Source organism: Brienomyrus brachyistius, chromosome 15 (genome assembly GCF_023856365.1).
Source record: "Brienomyrus brachyistius isolate T26 chromosome 15, BBRACH_0.4, whole genome shotgun sequence".
NCBI classification, from domain to species: Eukaryota; Metazoa; Chordata; class Actinopteri; order Osteoglossiformes; family Mormyridae; genus Brienomyrus; species Brienomyrus brachyistius.
This window is the reverse complement of record NC_064547.1, coordinates 6,945,840-6,968,483: the sequence shown is the minus strand read 5'-3', so window position 1 is coordinate 6,968,483 and position 22,644 is coordinate 6,945,840. Positions and strand designations below refer to the sequence as shown.

Genomic DNA, 22,644 nt, shown 5'->3' with positions numbered 1-22,644 from the left:
ATCACATTTCTACCTGAGGTGTCTGAATGAATCTTATTGTCTTTCAGTGAAGTAAGAGAAAAAAACTGGATGCTTAAATGTGCATTTAATATTGCAAATTTTGGTTTGGATTAATTCAAAAAGTCAATTACTGTTTTTCAAGGTTTAGCCATTACAAAGCAACTAAGTGCATCTAAAAGTTATATTCATCAATGCAGAATGTTTTTCATATTTAATTTCTTTCTGCTTATTGTATATGCTGTCATTTTGAAAATTTATATCTGTTTAGAAGAAAAATAAAAAAAGAACAGTCAAACTGCAACAGACATCAGCCATGATGGGAGTTTCACAATACATAAATCTTAACATCGCATAAAACACGCTGTAAAATAAATCTCACTATCATCCCGTTACTATTATCTTACTTGCAGTCTACGCCACAGTGTCTGCAGTGTATCATTTGTGTTTCACTAAGTGACAGAGCGAATCAGGAAATCAGGATGACGAATTCCACAGCTAACAAAAAAAACTCCAACTTATCAGTCAAATTGCCTGTTGGGTTTATAAAATTGTGTTTATTCATACTCCATCAATATACCCCACTACAAATCACACTTACTCCACTAGTGGTTACGTGAACTGTAATCAGGGAACCTCCACACCATACATCCATGTTCAGACTGCACTGTCATGTACAGAACAGCTGCTCGCTAGATAAGCTGGGTGGTAGCTACCTTTTTGTCAGTTTTCCCCTGATAACGCCGTTCTTGTAGAAGGTAAGGTCACCCACCTCACAACACATCGGCTTCTCACCATTGTGGGTGATATATTACGGTGAAACGGGACAGGATTTCATCCACGTGAAATATAACAAGCTTGTCTCTGTTTTTGTTTTTCCTTCTTGTGACTGCATGTGTAACCTTTCCTAATGCATAGTTACAAGGCACGTTTACATGTAAATAACAAATGTTAGAGCAACAGAAAATCTGATATTTATAGCAAATTAAACAAGCGTACAATTCACTTAGCTTCCCAACAATAAAAAAATAACTGTAAAAAAAATCTGCAACAATCTTTTTTACTCAATATGTATCACATGATTCATAAATACAATTAGTCATATCACATTAAGTGTAACCTCTGATATTGCCGCATGACCACGATGAAACCAAACACATCCACAAATATGCAAATTTTTCTCAATTTACCCCCAAAGCTATAAATCATGTACAGCAGCACAACATCCTGCTCCAGACATAAATGACTCCCCATGCTTTGCATTAGCACACAAACATCCCATGAAATGTTTTAACAAAGTATATTATCTATTTGTCCTGAGCTGTGGAGAACCATAATCAGGTCCTGCATTATCTTCAAGGTCACCCCATTTCTGCTGCTGAAAAGATTGTGTTGTACCCCTGAGAATGAAGCAAGGAGTATTCCCGCCTTATCACCATGTGAACACGTCCCTCCAGACAAAAGGGACAACAGCCCAGAGAGGTCTCTATGGACAGAACGTCGCCACGGTGATAACGAACGGGCCTACTGCCACAATGACGACACTGTCCGGCAAGGCCGGAAAACAATGAACCGTCATTCACTGCGTTTCTGGAAGAAGCACGAAGATCGACAAAAGCTCTGTACCCCTAAATAGTACGAAGCAATTTACATAAGGTGTGAAGGTGGCTCTTTTTCCAGTATCTCCTAATGCGTTTGGTAGGAAAGTCTGCAATTGGCTGCGTGGCTCCTAAAGGGGAAAATGTGTCATTCAGTGTGCTGGGGTACTATGTCTGTAATCAGAAGGTCACCAGTTCAAATCACAAGAGCTGTAGAGTGATTTCACCATTGCCTCTATTACATATGTTTAATACGCCATGTATAATACAGGACATTGGTTCAAATCTCAGGGTCTACAGAGTGGTTTTAGCATTGGGCCCTTAACCACTAATAGCTCCAGGAGTTGACTCGGCTTTCTCAAAGATGTACGCCACTTTGGATAAAAGCCTCTGCTAAATAAATAAAACTTGAAGTCACATCATCTAGCAGAGAACACCAGAGCACCCAAACCTTGCAGCGATTAAGGGACTCCCAAAATAACTTCCTCAAAGGAGGTCTGGGCGTGACACAAATGATAGAGAATAATTATGCGAGGCTTGCTGTGATCAAACGGCCCCGCTGCTCATTAACTTTCTTCTCTTAAGGCTGTTTTTCTTCCCCTCATTTCTTCTCTTGCAATTTTTCCAAATGCACCTTATTGTTCACTTCCAGAGCTGAGGCCCCCCTCTTTGCTAACGTCAGGCTTTGCGCTGAATTTCGTGATAATTCACCACACTGCAAGTTCCCCTTTAAATACTTCTCACGAATCACTGATTTTAAAAAGAACTGAAAAATAACACATATGCATATATGTAAGCTGTCTCCCACCATGAAGATACAAATTAAAAGCCAATTTTTTTCAAGATTCAGCTGAAATTAAAGCTATTGGTTGAAATGAAACCATAGTGAAAGGTGTAACTAAAAGCAGGAGCATGACTACAACGAAAAGTTTTCTATTCATACAAGAATCGGTTATAAATTTTGCAGCGGTGAAGCATAACAATGAATTCTAAGTATATCATGTAAATGAAACCTTTGATTATATAATTTAGGACTATATAGTCTTTGTAGAGCTTGAGAGATTGGGTATCATTCAAGATAAAACTGGCCTGGATCAGACTTTCATGTGCATCTTCAGAGAAGTGTTAGACTACAAAAGCACGATGGGGTTAACTGTTCTTAAGAGGCTCAGTTCATCACTGACCTCCACATGTGTAATAGAGGCAGAGAGGAGATGAAGGAGGATAGAACTGGGATTCATTGGGATTGTTCACTGCGGATCCCTCCAAAGGAATGAATTGAAAGTGTGGCTCCGACCGAGGATTCACAAGCTAGTTTCATGAGTTTAACAGTTTTTTATTTAATCTTATAGATGCACGACATACAGGTTAACTTGTCGGTATTGGCTAATGTTCATTTCAAATCAAGATATTGGTCCAGACCTGGTCGAAATTTAGACTTTAGTCAAAAGTCTTTGGTCGAAATTTTGTCAATATTCAAAGTTAGCCGCACCAGGGCTAATGGTATAGGTCTAACGACTAAAACAACGGAAATGACTGAATCGGACAATCTGCCATTTTCCAGCATGGAGGACGAGGGATTTTAGTGGCTCATTCACCACTTAAAGTTTCGCTACAGTCTGCCACGTTGGCACTACTTGCTGATGTATCACTGGCATTACATGTCCTTGCTGTACACAATCATGGCATCTTAAGAAGTTACATTACCGACATCAGTTTCACTACATCTTTGTGGAGCCCAGAAGTTAGCCGATTATCAGTATTTTATATTATATGACTTTTACCTATATATTGGTAATATTAGACAAAAATGTACCAGTTCTCAGTATTAGTCATAATTTCCATATTCCACAACTTAATCCTCGACTGGACAGGAGCTAAACTCACCTAGTTTTCCTGGTGTCCCTCAAAGTCCAAACTCACTTCACAAGCTCGAGAGCGACAGCACACACACACACACGTAAATATCTGGCAAACTGGCCCAGATGATTATGATAATGGGTTATGATACAGAGATTACAGGAGAAACACTGGTTAATGAACTAGGTTTTGGACCAGAAGTTTCCAGCTGAAATATCAGTGTCTGTATGCTTGAGAAAATCCATTCCAGCAAGCAGCTTGCTAGTCTCCAGAACAGTGTCCAACATATATGACCTAATTTGAATGTTCACAGGTTATGTAAGCGCCCACGGGGCAAACAAATTTTCTGAGCAAATATGTAGTATCTTAATTTCCTAAGCCAGTGTTTCCCAATCCGGTCCTTGGGGACCCACAGACAGTCCACATTTTTGCTCCCTCCCAGCTCCAGGAATGAAGCAAAAATGTCTGCACTGTCTAGCAGGGAGCTCAAAGGAAGCAAAAACATGAACCAACTGTGGGTCGCAAAGGACTGGACTGGCAAACACTGTCCCAAGCAACCACCATACGAAATCCTCATCCTCATTCTCTCCCTTTCTCCATCCTGACCTCCGTCACAAGTCACACTCAATTCGGCTCTGTCTCTGGCCGGCTGGTTCGCACTGTACCTGTTCAGGACATCTGGGTATCAATAGCTCACAGTTCTGCCTCCATGGCCAGATGGGGGCGCCATAATATACAGTGCAAGCTGCCCTGGGGAGGGGGCTGAAGATACCGGGGGCACATATACTGTATCCCATCTCCTCTGCAGAGAGGACCATCTCAGTGCTAGAAAAGCTGTTCTTTTCTTAAGTATGAAAATTAAGGAACAGATTACCTCAGGTGAGCTGATGATCAAGATGGAAAAAAACTTATATTGCAATATTATGCCTTTTTTGGCTCGATTTAAGTAGCTCCAACACACCCACTGAGATTCTATTTTTCATTTTCAACTACTACAAAGAAATCCAGCATGATACATTAGCCTGCCGTTCAAGGAAGTCATGAATCAACAGAACCCAGAACAACATTCTTTAATAATGCGGCCCCTAATTAGCATTTCTCAAAAAAAGAAGATTGTTTTCTATAGCGCGTTCCGCCTCCCCTGAACGCTCCAACGTTACCCGTGGCGAAGAGAGAGACCCCTGCCTGCCAGATCATATGGCAGAGGGGCGTCCGGCGGGGAACAATCGGCGAAGGAGAGCGAGGGAGCTACACGATGTCTGCCCTCCATGAGCTGCCTGTTCCCCAGCCTCATCCAGCCCTGGCGAACACCATGACCTTTACGTCAGAGGGCAGCACGGCGCAGGGAGGACGATCTGTCTCATCCAAAGGCAGGTGACAACTGTTGGGGATCATTAATCAGTCATTCATATTACAGCAGTCGGTACTTTTTTTACAGCTAAATTTTTTTTATCATAAGTGAACACTGTGATTTTACTAATTAATGCTCTGTGAATTCCGACTGATTCCAAAGTCGCTGCCGCACCGAACATTAATTCACGGGGGAAGTTTTTTTTTTTAAAAAAAAAAAGAAAAGAAAAGAAAGAAAAAGCATAATTACAAAGGCACTGACATCATGTTCTGCAGAAATTTCCAGAAGCTGCTCTGAGCCGCCCTCAGCTGGAACAACCTAATTTCCGTGGGATAAACTCCAGCTGCCAATCAGGGAGGGTAATTGTGAGACAATCTTGACACCAGGCCTCACGCCGTTTTGGGATTCATGGGAAATTAGAAATTGCGTTCTAAAAATAGCGCACGACATAATGAATAATGCATTCTTTTATATTATAAAAGTTAAAATTGACTATTTACAGATTAGCATACTTTTATAGGGTTTATAAAAAGACTAATGTTTAGTGGTACAACTCTATTCAAGGAGCTACAAATTGAACACATTCATTTTTAAATGAAACATTACAGTTTCCGTTTATTTTACACTGTTATGAAGAATATTTCCTGAAACCTGGCTTTATAATAGTACTTATTGTTGTTTTCTGCTTTTCTGTGTCGCATAAAACTTACGTATCAGACAAGTTTTGTACATTGCAGCAGATGTGGGGGGGGGGTTGGCCCAAAGCAACGCAAACATAAATTCATTAGCTAGCTTGGCAAGGCGGGAAACTCTGGGCAGGAAACAGGTAATGGGTATTTGGACTGGTTTCAGCTCTGTGGTCCAGATTAGCAACATGGGAGCAAAAGAGAAAATGTTAATATGTGTAAACTGCTGAGTCTAAAGGGACAGGCGCGGCCTAATTCAAAGGGCCTCATTTATATATACCAGAGGCTAATTGTAATGCAAACGAGGGCATAGACGGAAAGTACACACATCAGCGGACACGTCGCACATTGTTTGTAAGCATGCAAAGTGGCCCGTTAGTGCACATGGCTTGAAACAAAAAAAAAGTGAACATGAAAATAGCCTCAATAATTGTCTGTATCCACTCAAACGGGCTAACATAGTCCAGGGAGACAAAACAGATTAGCCCTAATCCCTTATACTGCCATATCAACAAAAGGATTCTCTGCAAAACTACGTGTCTAGACTAGAACAAAAAGGAATGTTTTTCTGCCTCTGCGCTTAATTAATAATGTTGATTCACAAACATGGAAGGTTAACACGTCAGATACGAAACAACATACGTAAATCTGTTTACCATACATGTTACAAGCTTAGCATGGCAAAAAATATGGATAGCCAAATAGTTCAGAGTCTGTTGAGGTGTTTTTCGTCTCTCCTCTGAGTTTTGTTGACATTGCCACAATGTCGTTTGTCTTCTTCAGCATTAACGGCTGATATGTCTTAGTGATGCTCTCCGCGATGTGGTTCAATCGAACATAAAGAAAGTACGTTGGGAAAGGTGTTATAAAACAATTAACGAAAGTAAATAAGGAACCCCACAAATGACAGGAGGCCATTCAAAACACACTGCCAGTTTCAATTCCTCAGCATTCACATAAAATTAAATGCCAGGAAAAGAAGAAAGCAAAAGATTGTGCACAGCTCTCTGAAGTAGCTCTCAGAAATGCTTTTCATTGCTATTATGAAGATAACGACGTACAGCCGGTTCATTATGCATTGTCTCAAAGGACGGCAGAATAACAATATCCAATTTACTGAGCTAATTTTAAGTCAGACAAAGCCATATTGTTTTTAACTCCAAAAACAAAAGCTTAGGATCTAGCAGGGCCACAGACAGGCTTGAAGGTTTCATGTTTCAGAGCGCTCCATTATTGTTGCTGAAAATTCACTCTTCGCCATCCAGCTCATTCCGTAGAACAGAGAGAGGGGCTGAGCGCTGCGGCTCCGTGGAGAGCTACCAGGAAAACTGGCAGAAGTGAGCCTCAGAGTCGCTACCGGCGCCCACCCCACCCCCTGCCGAATTGATGCCATTGCGGTTAAGTGCTTAATTGCGCACTGGCCAACCTCCATTCAGCCACTGGCTCACTCTCTCTGCTAACTGCTGAGGCTCACTGATAGTGGGGATGAATATAACAGACCTGCCTCGCTAAGGAAGCGTAAGAACACATTCTGCTCCTCGTTATTACATCCATTAAGGTTCTACAAAGGATCGTAACATTAAAAAAAAAAACATAAAATGTCAACAGAAAAGCCTACCTTCAAATCCGATAATGTCAATGTTTTATCTCAGACCGTAACAATCATAATACTAAAAACAATACAATAGACAGTAGTTTGCACATTTATACCTAATTCCAAGATACTCCTTTATTTAACACAGCAAAGTATCCACATGTCTTAACCAGTATCTTTCTGCTGACAGCAGACTTGGGACTTAGTGAGCGATGACCTTTAGTTATCGACGGCCGAATTCATCCTCTGGAAGTGTCGAGGATGCTGGACATGATGAACAACGTGCAAACCGATCAGATACACAGATCGTGTAAAAACAAAAACCACACCAGTAAAATTCACCTTTTTTACATGGACGGTGATACATTCGGAAATTAATCTAAAGGCAAATAACAACTGCCCATAAAGTAGATCAGCTACAATGAAGAACATGGCAGCATTACCAAGTAACCTTTGAAACATCTCTCTTTACAGCCTGAATAAACTTACTGAAAATTATTGCAGTAAAGGATTTGTATTAAAACAGCTGTTCACAACACAATTGTTATGTCGTTCCTCTGGCAGGTCATTTCTGTAAAGGAGCTTGCAGGAACTTGAGATGCATGGAGGGGAAAATACCGCGGTGAACGAACATAAATGGTCTGAGTTATTTGCCTATGTTCCTCCAGCACACATCCAGGATTGCTTTGCACACATCCAGGATTGCTTTGCACACATCCAGCATTGCTTTGCACACATCCAGGATTGCTTACATCTACACCATCCACAGCATGGAAGCAAATCTGTAGTGATCTCTCTGCCTGAGATACCTCCTACCTGCTCCAGAATGCACTTCATTTAGGCTGCTGTAGGTCCCACCCCTCGACTTGCAAGTGAATGTGTTCATGGTGCAGCCCTACTCCCATGGTGCATTCGGCTCCTAGCGTTTGTGTGGATTTTGTCGTCTGTCAATCACTATGTGCCGGGCCAACATCTACACTCTCAACTGCCTATATTTAGTATCTCCACAGTCCTGAATTCCCTCTGGTGTGATTTAATTAAAATAAAAAAAAAACGCAAACTTCACCACGTCTGTCATTACATTACTGACACCTGACGGCTTCTAATTTTTCGGAGACAGAGGTTGGTACGTAGTAATCCTTTCTTTGTCCTTACTCACCTACTATACCTTACAGAAAAATGTATTCTATCTTGTCTTATTTTGTTGTTAAACTCCTGCCAGGACAAAAACTGTACTGTACTGTACATGCAAATTTACTGTGAACTGTTACTGTACAATGTACAAACTGTACAAAAATGGCCTGTACAACCTTGATGGATAGAGATCTTATTCCAACCGTTTTTAAATCTTGCATAAAGTAGGATGTAAAGAATTTAATCCTGCAAACTGTCATCTGTTTTACATGGCAATGCATCAAATTGGATAAGACCCTTCACCCTTCGACACCCTTCGAATGGCAATCCAAGCCCCGTCTCATGTCGTAACTCTCTAAATCTCAATTAACTTCACTATCTGCTATTTTTCACTCAGCTTTGCGAGGTTTTTTTCGACCTCATGCTATTTGGCAACTGCACGAAAAGACAAATGAGGGCATTTATTTTTTGAACTTCCTTTCAAACTTCTTTCAACTTGCCTCATATCAGGGGAAAGCTGTCTCAAAAGTACTCTCCATCTGAACCCCTGCAACTGTTGGCCTATCGTTGCCAATATCTGGTAACTTGCCAAGAAAGGAATGCCTTCCGGAGCAACGTTACCAACTACAACAAAGGGAACGCAGGGAATTTGACGGGGAACAGCTTGGAACTCGAGAAGCACCTATGTTCTCATTAAGGACCTCTTAATGAGAACATAGGAACATTAAGGAACATTGGGAAAAAAAGGAATTTTTATCTTCAGGTCAATTGTGTTTGAGTGGCAAAAAAAAATGACTACACAGGCTAATTACTACAGTTTACTAAACCTGGTATTACAATTGCACTTTATAGAAGGTGGCAAGATTAACGTGCACAAACACGAGAGTAGTGTAGCCTTCCACACACCAGACAAGAGACACGTCCAAAAATCCATTCATCGTAAAACTCTAATATTAAGCAGAATGACATGAATTATTAACGTGCAGAGAAATTATGATCACCTGGGCTTTTAAACCTGGGCCTCCCAGGATGGTCAATTAGCTTACAGGGACATTGATAGGCAAACCGATTATTAATCTCTATTATGAAAGTGACGACAGTTACAAACAGTGCGGCCACCAGTGATGTATAGCTATCACTGGATCCACACTGGCACTGACGCCTCCCTCCATTTGGTAAAATGCACCATTTCAATAATTAATGATAATTACAGCCAGACGCAACATGTTGCGATTTTGTCACCGATCTGCCGATCTGATGCCCTAGACCTGTGTCCATCATACCGCATCAACGACAACTATCAGGGGGTACGAGCATTCATGAAATCTGTCTGCTGCTCGCCTGTTCAGAAAACAGTCCCCGTCGGCCCTGGCCTGGGATCTCACTGTCATGGAGCTGCAGGCTGAGTACTCTGGTGGTCGTTTTTGATCTACCAGAGTTGTTAAGTCCTTGACTCTACTAATCATTCCTCATTCTGGGGTGAATTACCCTTTGCCTATGGTACTGACATCATTAGTCGAGTTTAAGAACTAGAAAGCTGTCAAGAATCCCACTGGTCCACTGGGACCATAACCAAGGCAGCCAGGCACAGGGAGATCTTCACGACGGAGTCCAGTGAAAACTATAAACCAAGGAATTAAGAAAGATGTTAAGCTGTTAGGCAGAGAGAGTAAAAAATGATTACACTTCTTAGTTTGCGAGCGGAGAGTTTAGGGGTAAACATCACAGCAGAGATAAGTATTACACAAATCTCTGTGGCATCCATTAATTGGAAAATAATGTGTATTTTCAAAAAAGTTAATAATAATGATTTAGTGCTTACAACTGAAAATCAAAGGAAATCATTAATTTGCCCAGTAATTTCTGAAGTCACGCAAGAGGTCTGATTTTCTGCAGTCCGTGTGAAGAACCACTGGGACCATGACAACAGTCACTATAAGCAGACTTGCAGCATCACATCTGAACCATGTGTTCCTCTTTATCAGCTGAGGGCAGGTGTAATGTCAGGCATCGACACACAGAGAACCGCAACAATGACATCACAACAATGACTGACCTCTGTATTGGAAGCCTAGAGAGAATCCTTAAACTCGCCCAGCCTCAGAACCGTAGATGCTGCAGGTATCTAGGCCTACAGGGTGTGGCCGGTACCCACTCCCTTCATTTAACGGATCACCTGCCAAAGTCAGCCGCCCCGAGAAAGTCCTGCACTGAATCACATCAAATAATGCCACGGCGCTGGGAGCAATTAAAAGGAGAACGAAATTACGTTACAGCACAAGTCCCCAACCCTTGATGGAGGCACTTCCAGACTCTTTCACGGTGGGATGCACAGCATCTGAGAAGAAATATTTGCCTACAGAAACTGTCGCAATGTCCTTAACGTCGGAATCCAAAACATTATGCCATCACGCAGGTATTTACATCAAGGCCTATGAGGGTGTTGCACATTTTGCTAAACCTGGCAAATGAGTGCATGCAAGAGAGAAAAAAAAATGCATCCAGGACACTGTTTGGACGTGTGAAAAAGCAGCGATGTCTGCAGCAGACGAGGCTCGCATCCGTCGAAAGCCCGATCTAATGCATTTATCGGTATGATCACATCGCCAGGCCTGATCGCCGACGATTTCCCCGTTTGCCCAAGGCTCTCGTCCATTCCCCATCCCCTGCGCATTTGTGTGACCAAATGTGCTTCTCACGAGGTGGCGGGAGTCTTTTAATAGCAAATCTCTCACAGTCGGGGAGCATCGTTCATCGCCGCGCTCCTGGAAGCGCTAGACACTCTCTCCAGCGTTAGCTCCTGTCAGCAGCCACTTTCAATCAATAGCTCATCCCCCTAATGCCAGATACCTTCAAATACCTTCCAGCCGAGACCGGCTACATTCTCCCAGCTGGCCCTTAACTCTACATGATGCGTTCCATGAGAAAACGACACCTTTCCAGTTAACAGCCACACATCGAAAAAAGGTCAATATTTCAAATTACTTAAGGACTACATTAAATGAGCTTTATATTGAACTTGAACTTCCTAGCTTTCACTTATCAGTCCTCACTCTGAATTTATGTGTCAGCTGTTATCTGTACAAGATTTAAAACATTTACGTTCAAATGATACGATTAACTTTGGTCGTTTATATCGAGAAGTGTCACTTCGGTTACCGTTTGTAAGAGGTGGGGTACAACTGTCAAGGGAGGACCGAGAATTCTGCAAGGCGTCCACAAGCTGGCTAAACGCCTCAAAATCCAATTCAGCTGGAGCTCATCCGGGATAACAAAGGGGACCGAGAGCTTAGCCAGCCTGAAAAACACCTGACGCACGGGAACAGCGCTGGGGACTAGACGTGAGTCTATCAGAGCCTCCGGTACCCTTATCCATCTCCATGATGCCGGACGTCAAGTGGTGGAGTGGTCAGTATCATTTCACGTCTCTGGTGTATGTAGGCCATGCAGCTGCAGGAGCTGCTAGTGACTACATCCCCCCCAGACTCAGATCCAAGCCAAATATATTAGGCTTTCGCCTGAATAAAAAATGCCAGGTCAACTGCACCTTGAATACACAACGTGGAAAACCTCAAATTGTGCACTGACTTTGCGTCTGTCTACCTTAAGAAACCAAGTCTGGCTTGATCCCCAGGATTATTTCACACAAAGGTCACAGAAGATGCCTGTATTGTGAGTTAGCTGCGTCACTCTGAGATGTGAGAAAAATGAATGAGATCTGTCAGTCTAGGCTTGGACTCCGCTTGTGTTTGCAAATATGTCCTTCCTGAATAATAAATTCATTTACGAAGCACGTCTGAACCGTGCCAACGTATTGAACGGCTCCCAGAACTTCCAGTTGGCTGGTCGGCGCTCCTGTATTTTCATTTTGTGAGGAGCCGGCAGTGTCTAGCAGTGGGAATTTATTTTGCCACACCAAACACGAGAGAGAGAGAGAGAGAGAGAGAGAGAGAGAGAGAGAGAGGGGGGGGGGGGATAGGGAAAGAGAGAGGGAGAGAGGGGAGAGAGGGTGAGAAAGAGAGAGGAGGAAGAGGAGAGAGAGAGGGGGAAGAGAGGGAGAGAAAGAGAGAGGGGGAGAGAGTGGGGGAGAGATCTGAACCACACAAGAAACAAATGCCAACATCTCTGAATTCAACATTCAACGCTTGACTAACTATGAATTTTAAATAGCCACTTAAACAAACTGTGACCAGTATAGAAGGTACAGCGTGTGATCTGCGCTTCAAGAAAGACCGAAATCATTTACAGCAGAAGGTGTGATTATAAAGAAACCCGAACAGACCAGCTTTCAGCTATACAAGTAATCAAATGAATACGTACACTCTTCAGTTTATAGCAGATCTGATTCGCAACCTCCACTCCTTTAAACAGTCGCCCATGTGGGGAAAACATTTTACTGCATAAAGTGTTTAAGGAGCAGGTTGCTCAGAAACTCGAAACTTGCGTCTTGAGCATTTTTAAATACCTGACCAAAGTGTTCATTGTGAAAGCCGCGACGCTCACCTCCACGCCCTCACTCGTCAGAGGAGCCAAACGGTATCATCTACAAATTGTCACCTATTGTATTAAAAGAAAGCGGCAGTACCGCAGGTACAAACTCATGAATATGAGCTTATAGTGGGACTTTAATGCATCAATTTCCAATAAAAAGAAAAATGTGCATTTAAACAATATTCTGCATATTTCTGCGAAGTCAACAAAGATGGACTTCCAGTCATATCTATTTATAATCTATACAGTGTCAATGCAGTTATTTTATGTCAGGCGACTTTTGTCAAATATATAAAATATTTAAATACTGAAGCCCCCAAACTCTGGTGACAAATTTAAGCCTGCTACTTTAAAACAGACGCCCGGACATTATAAGGCGATAAAAATAGCGCTTCTAAATATCATGCCGTAAAATATGTACCCCTTCCTACTAATATATTAGCGAAGCTTCATCTTTGCCAATATGCATGTACGCACAGTGCAACCAATCCTCACTTTTACAAAAAAAAAAAAAAACGGCAGCTCGTTATTTATAGGCAACCGGCCATTATCCGTGTTCGATGCACCCGTATAAAAAAGGACCGAAGGGTCCAAAAAAAACCCATCGCCGAGCCGAAATTTGGGTCACAAGGCAGGGAAAGTCATCGGCGTTTCTTGCGACACTAGACCCCCGCCTTGAACGGAGGGAGTCAGAGGCTCCGGATCCCGAGAAGCAGCTGCCCTGCCTTATCAATGCATCCGATCCTACTTCAAATGCGGCCATTAAAAAGAGGGGAAAATGCACACTATCCAACATGGGCAGGAAAGGGAGCAGGTATGGTTGCTGTGCATAAGCGATGCGAAACGGCCGCCCTGCCCGGACCAAGCATGCACGTCGCTCCGCTATCCCAGCACCCATGCAGCAGCAGCAGCAGCAGTCTCCCCCTGGAATAGTACCGGCGTGACATTGCACTCACCGATTGCCGTCCCGCACCCTCCCCTGCGCTTTCCCGGTCAGATACTCAGCAGCAGAAACGACACGCTTTCATGCCCGGCGTGGAGATGCGCAGATGAGGAGGCATCAGCTGGACGGCGGCTGGGAGAGCGAAAGCGGCATCAACCGGACAGGGGTTGAGATAGAGAGAGAGCAGGGCGGGCTGGCACGGAAGAGAGATGGGGATCGCTGCACGGATAGAGAAGCGGCGGCGGCGCTGCTTGTGGCTCTTCTCCGCTCCTCTATACTAGCATCTCGGCACCTGCTCTGCGATTTTTTTCTTTCATTGTGTTACTGAGAAAGCGCAGACCGACATCTGCTGGCAGAACGGGGCAACGACGATTCTTCGTTCCGCTACCGCGGGATCCTCCGCTACAATCCCAGTATGAAGACCAAGTCCTTACAGGATTAACATCAAGTAAAAATAGGCAGGTCCCGTGAAAAGTCATCTGTCATTTTGTAAAGATTGTGGGAAGCGTCCACATATTTATTTTGTGGCATAAAGTTTTCACAGTGGGTTCAGTCTGTGCTGTTTTAGGTGGGCTGGCACCCTATCCGGGGTGGGTTCTGTACTTTCAGGGATAAAGTATGCTTTGGATATTCGGTTATGTAAAATTAACGAGTGTTATATCACCAAAAGCTGAACACTGTACTACATAAATGGTGCCACCAGTGGGCAAACATCATAACTAGGGTGACCACCTAATCCATGTCAGGAGGGACACTATGAGCTACTTCAGATTTTATAAGATACTTTAAAACTAAAAGGCTCTTGTGCTTGGCTAAATTGTCCAGTTCATCTTGTGCTTTTACTGGTTTATTTCCTTGACTGAAAGATGCATCCAGCTGTTTCATATTAATAGTAGCGACACATGCATGATAGGGGCGGCATGGTGGTGCAGTGGTTAGCACTGTTGCCTCACACCTCTGGGACCCGGGTTCGAGTCTCCGCCTGGGTCACATGTGTGTGGAGTTTGCATGTTCTCCCCATGTCGTCGTGGGGTTTCCTCCGGGTACTCCGGTTTCCCCCCACAATCCAAAAACATGCTGAGGCTAATTGGAGTCGCTAAATTGCCCATAGGTGTGCATGTGTGAGTGAATGATGTGTGAGTGTGCCCTGCGATGGGCTGGCCCCCCATCCTGGGTTGTTCCCTGCCTCGTGCCCATTGCTTCCGGGATAGGCTCCGGACCCCCCGCGACCCAATAGGATAAGCGGTTTGGAAAATGGATGGATGGATGGATGGACACATGCATGATTATAGGAGACTGACCAATCAGCACGCAGCAAGAACTCAGTGCTTGAATGAAATCCAGGCCCTTTTAATTGAGTAGGTTCAATTGGTATTTTACAAATCCTGTCATAGCTCCCTCCAGACATGGATTAGTTGGTCACCCTAATCACATAACCTTCTGTAGCTTCTTATCCAGTACAAGATGACAGTGAGTCTATAGGCTATCCGGAAGGTATAGGGCAGGGAACACCCGTCTGTCACACAGTTCACAATCACAGTCATATTATGCTTGATTTAAAGTTACTCCAGTTAACTGTGTATTTACAAACTTTAGTCAATCATATGAAAACTTGGGAATTACATGTAAACTCCGCATAGAATGAGCTGGAAGCAGAGGCACAGTGACAGGACAGCTAATGGCCTGGGGTCCCGAACTGGAAGGGGGCCCCCAGAGGGGGGATTTCATAGCACATTTCATCGACAGGTCTGATTTATTTGCGTATTCTGTTTATACAAAAGTGAAAATAAAGGTCTTGCGTTTATGAAATTCGTTTTCTTGGTATTATAAATGTACACTTCACTGTAAAATTCCATCCATCCATCCATTCATTTTCCAAACCGTTTATCCTACTGGGTCGCGGGGGGGGTCCGGAGCCTATCCCGGAAGCAATGGGCACGAGGCAGGGAACAACCCAGGATGGGGGGTCAGCCCATCGCAGGGCACACTCACACACCATGCACTCATACATGCACACCTACGGGCAATTTAGCAAGTCCAATTAGCCTCAGCATGTTTTTGGACTGTGGGGGGAAACCGGAGTACCCGGAGGAAACCCCACGACGACACGGGGAGAACATGCAAACTCCGCACACATGTGACCCAGGCAGAGACTCGAACCCGGGTACTGTAAAGGTAATAAATGCTACCATGCTGGGGGAGGGGGAGTCGAGGGACCCTGTGGAGTATTTTGCCTAGGGCCCCCGGAGTGCCTACCATCGCCTCTGGCTGAAGGTAGTTCTCAAACGTCCAACACCGGCAATATGAGCTTGCAGTGCTGCTCATCAAGCCACCATGAACCATTTCTGTTTGGTATTGCACAGAATTATGGTCTTTCCATTGAAAGGTTCCTGTGCTGGCTCTGATTGAGTCAAACACCCATCAGTCTTGACCCTATCATGCTTGATTGTTGATATGAGGTGCTTCCTATAGGCGGCTCACAAGGTTTCTGCCAGACTTAAGACAACCCGGACTAACCTGAAAGTTTGTTTTATCTATAGGTGCTTATGTTGTCATATAGATGTTTTTCAATAACCTCAGCATGGGAGTCTTTGTTCTTTCCTGAGCAGAAGTTTCCATCCTGTTACTCTGAAATTTGCCCCAATTTTCCCAGCGACTTTCAGATGGTGAACTTATGCACAATGACCTATTCAAACAACCCAGGACGTGGGAGATGTATTCACATGTTGGATCAAAGGCCATTCTGTTCCCTTCTGTTCAGTTTTTTTTTAGGCATTTTTATGCAGCAGGTCATGGAATTACTGTGGGGGTATAAGGCTGGTCAATAAAACCAAAAGTATACTTTATAAATGCCAGCAATAATCCCGGAATCAATATTTCCAGATGGTCACATGTGACCAAGTATAACTTTAAGTCAGAAATGGTATTTGTGTGTGTTGTTGTGCAGCTTTTGAAAATTATTTTTGCCTTTCACTTCTCTGCAGGTGCATAAATGTGAAAGTATGTTTTTTGCTCGTTTCTTTCCGCAGGAGGGCTCCGGAGCTTTCATCCGATAGCAGAAGCCTTCTGTGACTTCCTTTTATTTCATTAACTTTCCAGGAGTTTGTGGAAAGCAATGCCACGTACATTCTGTTTCATTTTTAACCCCGGTGGGGCTCCTGTTATTCCTTTACACCTTTAAATAATGTGGGCAGTAGCTACATGCTTCTAGTTGGACAGGTTTCAGACTAATATTTAATGAAGCTTCTGGTCTGAATCTGGTTTAACTCTCACACATTTTTCCTCCAGGTACTCCGGTTTCCTCCCACAGTCCAAAAACATACTGAGGCTAACTGGAGTTGCTAAATTGCCCATAGGTGACGTGAATGGTGTGCGAGTGTGCCCTGCGATGGGCTGGCCCCCATCCTGGGTTGTTCCCTGCCTCGTGTCCATTGCTTCCGGGATAGGCTCCGGACCCCCCGCGACCCAGTAGGATAAGCAGTTTGGAAAATGGATGGATGGATGGATGGATATCAAACTAATGTAAAACAGCTGGACACAATCGGGGAAGCACGCGTGGTCGATTGGGGGAGCATGGTACACAGGGGGGCTGCAGATCTGGGCAGGACACTCAACATCTGAACTGCAATCTACCTCTGGGTTATTGCACTTTTGAGTTTGCATAGATCAAATCTGAGGACCAAATTGCCCCCAAAGTGCGGTAAAACCTGAAATTTCCCTACTTTTGTGGCCGTCTTTTGGTCCCCATTTGGATAACCTCAGTTTTATAAAAAATCTATGAATGCAATCAAAAACTTAAAATGCCACAAGTCTCATATTTTGTTTGGTTACTTACGGTTAAGGTTAGAGATGGGTAGAGGTTAAGGGTGTTGTGATTGAGATTAAGGTTTTTCCCATAGAAGTGAATGGAAGGTCCCCTTTTAAATAGGTACACCAACTTGTGTGTGTGTGTGTGTGTATATATGCATTTACTAAATATATTCTTCATGCTTGCTTTTATACTTTATCCTTCTCCCCTTGCCTTGAAATTTGTTTTAGTTTAGATCAGCTTTAGTTTTTTTGTTTAGTTCTATGTGTATTAAGAGTGCATACTGTACAAGTGCAATTCTTTGTATGCATGCATACTTAGCTAATAAAACTGATTCTGATTCTGAGTATAAACAGGTCTGTGAAGATTCCAGAAAGTCACTTACAATCGTAATATACAAATATGTGCAGTGACCTATGACAAATTGTCACTTGTCTCTCCTGCACTGCGTTGTTGTGTACACAGTCTGCCTCTTTGATTGTGAATTGATTTCTTAATAGTTTGACTACCTTGATACATTGTTGACTTGTGTATATAGTTTATTTCTTTTGTACATTATTCACCTCCTGCATGTGCTGTTTGTTTCATATTTGTAATTGCATCAGCTTTGAACGTTACTAATTGTAAACTTGTTGTTTGTAAAATAATGGTACAAAAAATATTCATAAGGTCATAATTTCCATTTCAAAGTTCTAACCCAAGCTGTGCATGATTCCTTTAACAGTGACAGTGTTTTAAAAGTTTCAAAAAGCCTTTGTATGCTTTCGGGGTGAGCAGATAGTGAGTATCTTTTATATAAAGTTATCTACAGTATAAACAGACCGATGAAAGGTCCTTGCTTGTTCTCTTTTATTTTAACATTTGTGTTTTTCATCTCACAGATTTAATGAAGAGACATAACAAAAATAGGGGTAAACTTTACTCGAGGGGGCATAAGTAACTTAGCAACTCAGTTGCTACTCAAGTACAAATCCTGAACAAGTACAACTGCATGAAATACATGAACCATTATGACTGCTTAATGATGCACGGACATGAGATCATTATATGACTAACACTTAGTTTTTGGTTGATTAATACATTATGTAAGAGTGTAATGCTACATTATTTGTGCCTCCGGTAATATGCTACCAAAACAGGAAAGTAAGAAATGTGTAGTAAAACTAATTTCTTCTGAACTACAGGCAACCTCGTTTGTAATTTTAAAGTCAAAAGGCAAAAAAAACATAAAAGAACTTATTATTCATGCGAATATTACAAATAATTGTCCATAAGTGGAAATGCATGAGAAATGTTTTTGACCTTAAAGAATATATTGAGCTGATATAATTACAGAAGTACAGTAACTAATATAGTAACTGCCCGAGATAAAACATCTCTTGATTGATTAATGAATTATCATGACAACAGTATGTAACTAAGACTTAGTTTGTGGTTAATTAATGCATAAGTAATAGCATAATATGTACTATATTATTTGTGCCCCATCAAGTAAACTGTGTGGCTGGGAAGATGTATGTCAGAATGTTTCTGTTCTCAAAGGAGTATTTGTGAGATGTGTAACACTGGGATGCGTGAGTGGGCACTGTGCTTTACACCACGCCTGCCTGGCACTGCATGTTCAGTCCTTGCATTTTCCCCCAGTACGACTTCTCTCACTGTCCAAAATCACAGAGATGATCGAATCAGTGTCTGCAAACCGTCCTTGTGGTATGAATGCGTGGGGTCCTGAGAAAGGCAGGCTTCCCTTCTGGGGTGTCCTCCGTGCTGCCTGAGATCCAGACACATTTCTCCGTCCTGAATGAATGGTTTTGGAAGATTGATGGATGGATTTGGGCATGTGGAAAAAAATTGCAAGGTGCAGAAGATAAGCAGACAGAAGAGCTATGAATGCGTAAGTCACTGGTAACTGTTAGACAGCTCGAAAATGAGCACAGATCCCCTAATCCTGTGTCATGGAATCATCCCACGCGTCACATGGGGCCAGGCGGTGTGACTTCACACTCTCCCAAGAAGGAGGCAGGTTCTCCAGCTTCCCATGAGTCTATCATCAGTGGGGGTCGCTGCCTGAGATGGGGGGCTGCCCAGGGAGGTCCCTGCTGCCTGTGGGACTTGGTGGGTCACCCACAGTGCACGTCACCTTCTCCTGTCCATCCAGACTGTGAGGATCACCCTGGCTTCCTCCTCCTGCCAGTTTAGGGTCGCCGTCCGAGTCCAGGAATCGCTCACAGGAGTCCGTGCGGCCCAGAGGCTCGCCTTAAACGAGCACGATTCTGACGTTAATCCGACTGCATTACCAGCACAGCCAACAGGAGGCACTGCATCACATTACAACAAACACTCCCCATGTTGTTCTAGGGCTTCTTTGGTAAATTACACTGCTTGGGGTTAGCAGATGGCTGCACCAGTACAATGAGCAGGACATGATGAGTCACTCCAGCACCCCTTCAGCATCTGCCGCTGACCTGCATATCCCATTTCCCATCATCAATCAAAGAGCCTGACCAATGTGCATTATTAGTGTCATCGGAATGTGACACTTCATACCCACTGAAAAATGGCAGGTTACGTGGCAGGATGTAAGCGGGACATTTGCCCTTAAATCTCACCACATGGATCTGTGTTAGTGACGCAACTGTGGATCTGGGAGGTGGGTTGACTCGAGTCACCAGATCCGACCAGAAAGACGAAGATGTAGAAGACCACGAGCATCTCCACGATGCGGGCCTGGTGCGGGTAGTCGACCAGCGAGGACAGCGTGACAGTGGTCCCAGTCTACTAGCAGCTTGTGGACTTTTGCCCGTTTTAGATGTTAATTCTCCAATAAAATAGTTTGACTTGGTCCAATGTATTTTTAATACAAACAATTACCACACAAAGCTGCTAGTAGACCGTGGGAAAATAATTTTTACATTTTCTTGCTGTGGTGTACTGGCTGTTTAATATGCTACATCTACATTTTTTTAGTACAATAATCAGTTTTTTTTTCACTCTTTATACTGCCGTCTTGTAGCCAACTTTGAATACTGCAGTTTGAAAACAATTAAATGATTTCTTCCCGAAATTGCAGTACCTACTTTTGTCCACGAGATGGCAGCAAGAAAAGTTAAAAATTATTTTCCCACGGTCTACTAGCAGCTTTGTGTGGTAATTGTTTGTATTAAAAATACATTGGACCAAGTCAAATTATTTTAATAAAGAATTAACATCAAAAAGCTGCTAGTAGACCGTGGGAAAATAATTTTTAACTTTTCTTGCTTCCATCTCGTGGCCAAAAGTAGGTACTGCAGTTTGAAAACAAATGATTTCTTCCCGAAATTGCAATACCTACTTTTGGCCACGAGATGGCAGCAAGAAAAGTTAAAAATTATTTTCCCACGGTCTATTAGCAGCTTTGTGTGGTAATTGTTTGTATTAAAAATACATTGGACCAAGTCAAATTATTTTAATAAAGAATTAACATCAAAAAGCTGCTAGTAGACCGTGGGAAAATAATTTTTTACTTTTCTTGCTGCCATCTCGTGGCCAAAAGTAGGTACTGCAATTTCGAGAAGAAATCATTTAATTGTTTTCAAACTGCAGTATTCAAATTTTACCACAAGGCGGCAGTATGAAAAGTGAATAAAAACGAGATTGCAATACCTACGTTCGAACACAAGATGGCAGCACAATAATTTTTCTATTTGCTTGCTGCCATCTTGTGTTCGAACGTAGGTATTGCAGTTTGAAAAAAAAAAAAAACGAAATTGCAATACCTACGTTCGAACACAAGATGGCAGCAAGCAAATAGGAAATTATTGTGCTGCCATCTTGTGTTCGAACGTAGGTATTGCAATCTCGTTTTTATTCACTTTTTATACTGCCGCCTTGTGGTAAAATTTGAATACTGCAGTTTGAAAACAATTAAATGATTTCTTCTCGAAATTGCAGTACCTACTTTTGGCCACGAGATGGCAGCAAGAAAAGTAAAAAATTATTTTCCCACGGTCTACTAGCAGCTTTTTGATGTTAATTCTTTATTAAAATAATTTGACTTGGTCCAATGTATTTTTAATACAAACAATTACCACACAAAGCTGCTAGTAGACCGTGGGAAAATAATTTTTACATTTTCTTGCTGCCATCTCGTGGCCAAAAGTAGGTATTGCAATTTCGGGAAGAAATCATTTGTTTTCAAACGGCAGTAGCTACTTTTGGCCACGAGATGGCAGCAAGAAAAGTAAAAAATTATTTTCCCACGGTCTACTAGCAGCTTTTTGATGTTAATTCTTTATTAAAATAATTTGACTTGGTCCAATGTATTTTTAATACAAACAATTACCACACAAAGCTGCTAGTAGACCGTGGGAAAATAATTTTTAACTTTTCTTGCTGCCATCTCGTGGACAAAAGTAGGTATTGCAATTTCGGGAAGAAATCATTTGTTTTCAAACTGCAGTACCTACTTTTGGCCACGAGATGGAAGCAAGAAAAGTTAAAAATAATTTTCCCACGGTCTACTAGCAGCTTTTTGATGTTAATTCTTCATTAAAATAATTTAACTTAGTTCAATGTATTTTTAATATAAACAATTACCACACAAAGCTGCTAGTAGACCGTGGGAAAATAATTTTTACATTTTCTTGCTGCCATCTCGTGGACAAAAGTAGGTACTGCAATTTCGGGAAGAAATCATTTAATTAAAGAGTGAAAAAAACGAAATACTAGCAGCTTTGTGTGGTAATTGTTTGTATTAAAAATACCTTGGGCCAAGCCAAAACAAAATATTAAGATTAATAAAAATATATCTTTTACAAGCTCATTGTTTCGCACCACTAAACCAGGAAAAGATCAGGTTAGGCTCACCTGATGCCTTCCATGGCAGAGAGGGTGTCAGTCATGCCCAGAAATCCAAATAGGTACTTTTCTCAAATTAGATGTATAAACTTTGAAATGCATACCATACCCGTACTGTAAATTCGACATTGAACACTAAAGTAACCCGTTATTGAAATGATATTAAAACTATTGCGTTAAATTGTTAAACTATACGTAATCTAATACAGCTAAAGCATCAGTGACTGATTTCTCGGTCGTCTCTTAAATACACCAATGGAAAATGTCACTTCTGTGTCCGGCATCTTATTACTGTTTTGCTTTCCTCCGGTTCTTGCTATAGTAGGAGAATAGAAAGTAGGCCGCC

The 22,644-nt window shown here is 42.4% G+C and overlaps 1 protein-coding gene across 2 annotated transcripts in view; it reads right to left on the bottom strand.

Annotated features, from left to right (window-relative positions):
• LOC125708726 (catenin delta-2-like) overlaps positions 1 to 13,914 on the bottom strand; it is a 260,750-nt gene extending 246,836 nt beyond the window's left edge. For both annotated transcript variants that reach the window (XM_048976476.1, XM_048976477.1), the window contains exon 1: positions 13,668 to 13,914. The gene's annotated coding sequence lies outside the window, so the exon portion shown is untranslated. The remainder of the gene's footprint in view (positions 1 to 13,667) is intronic.
• Positions 13,915 to 22,644: the final 8,730 nt, after the last annotated feature.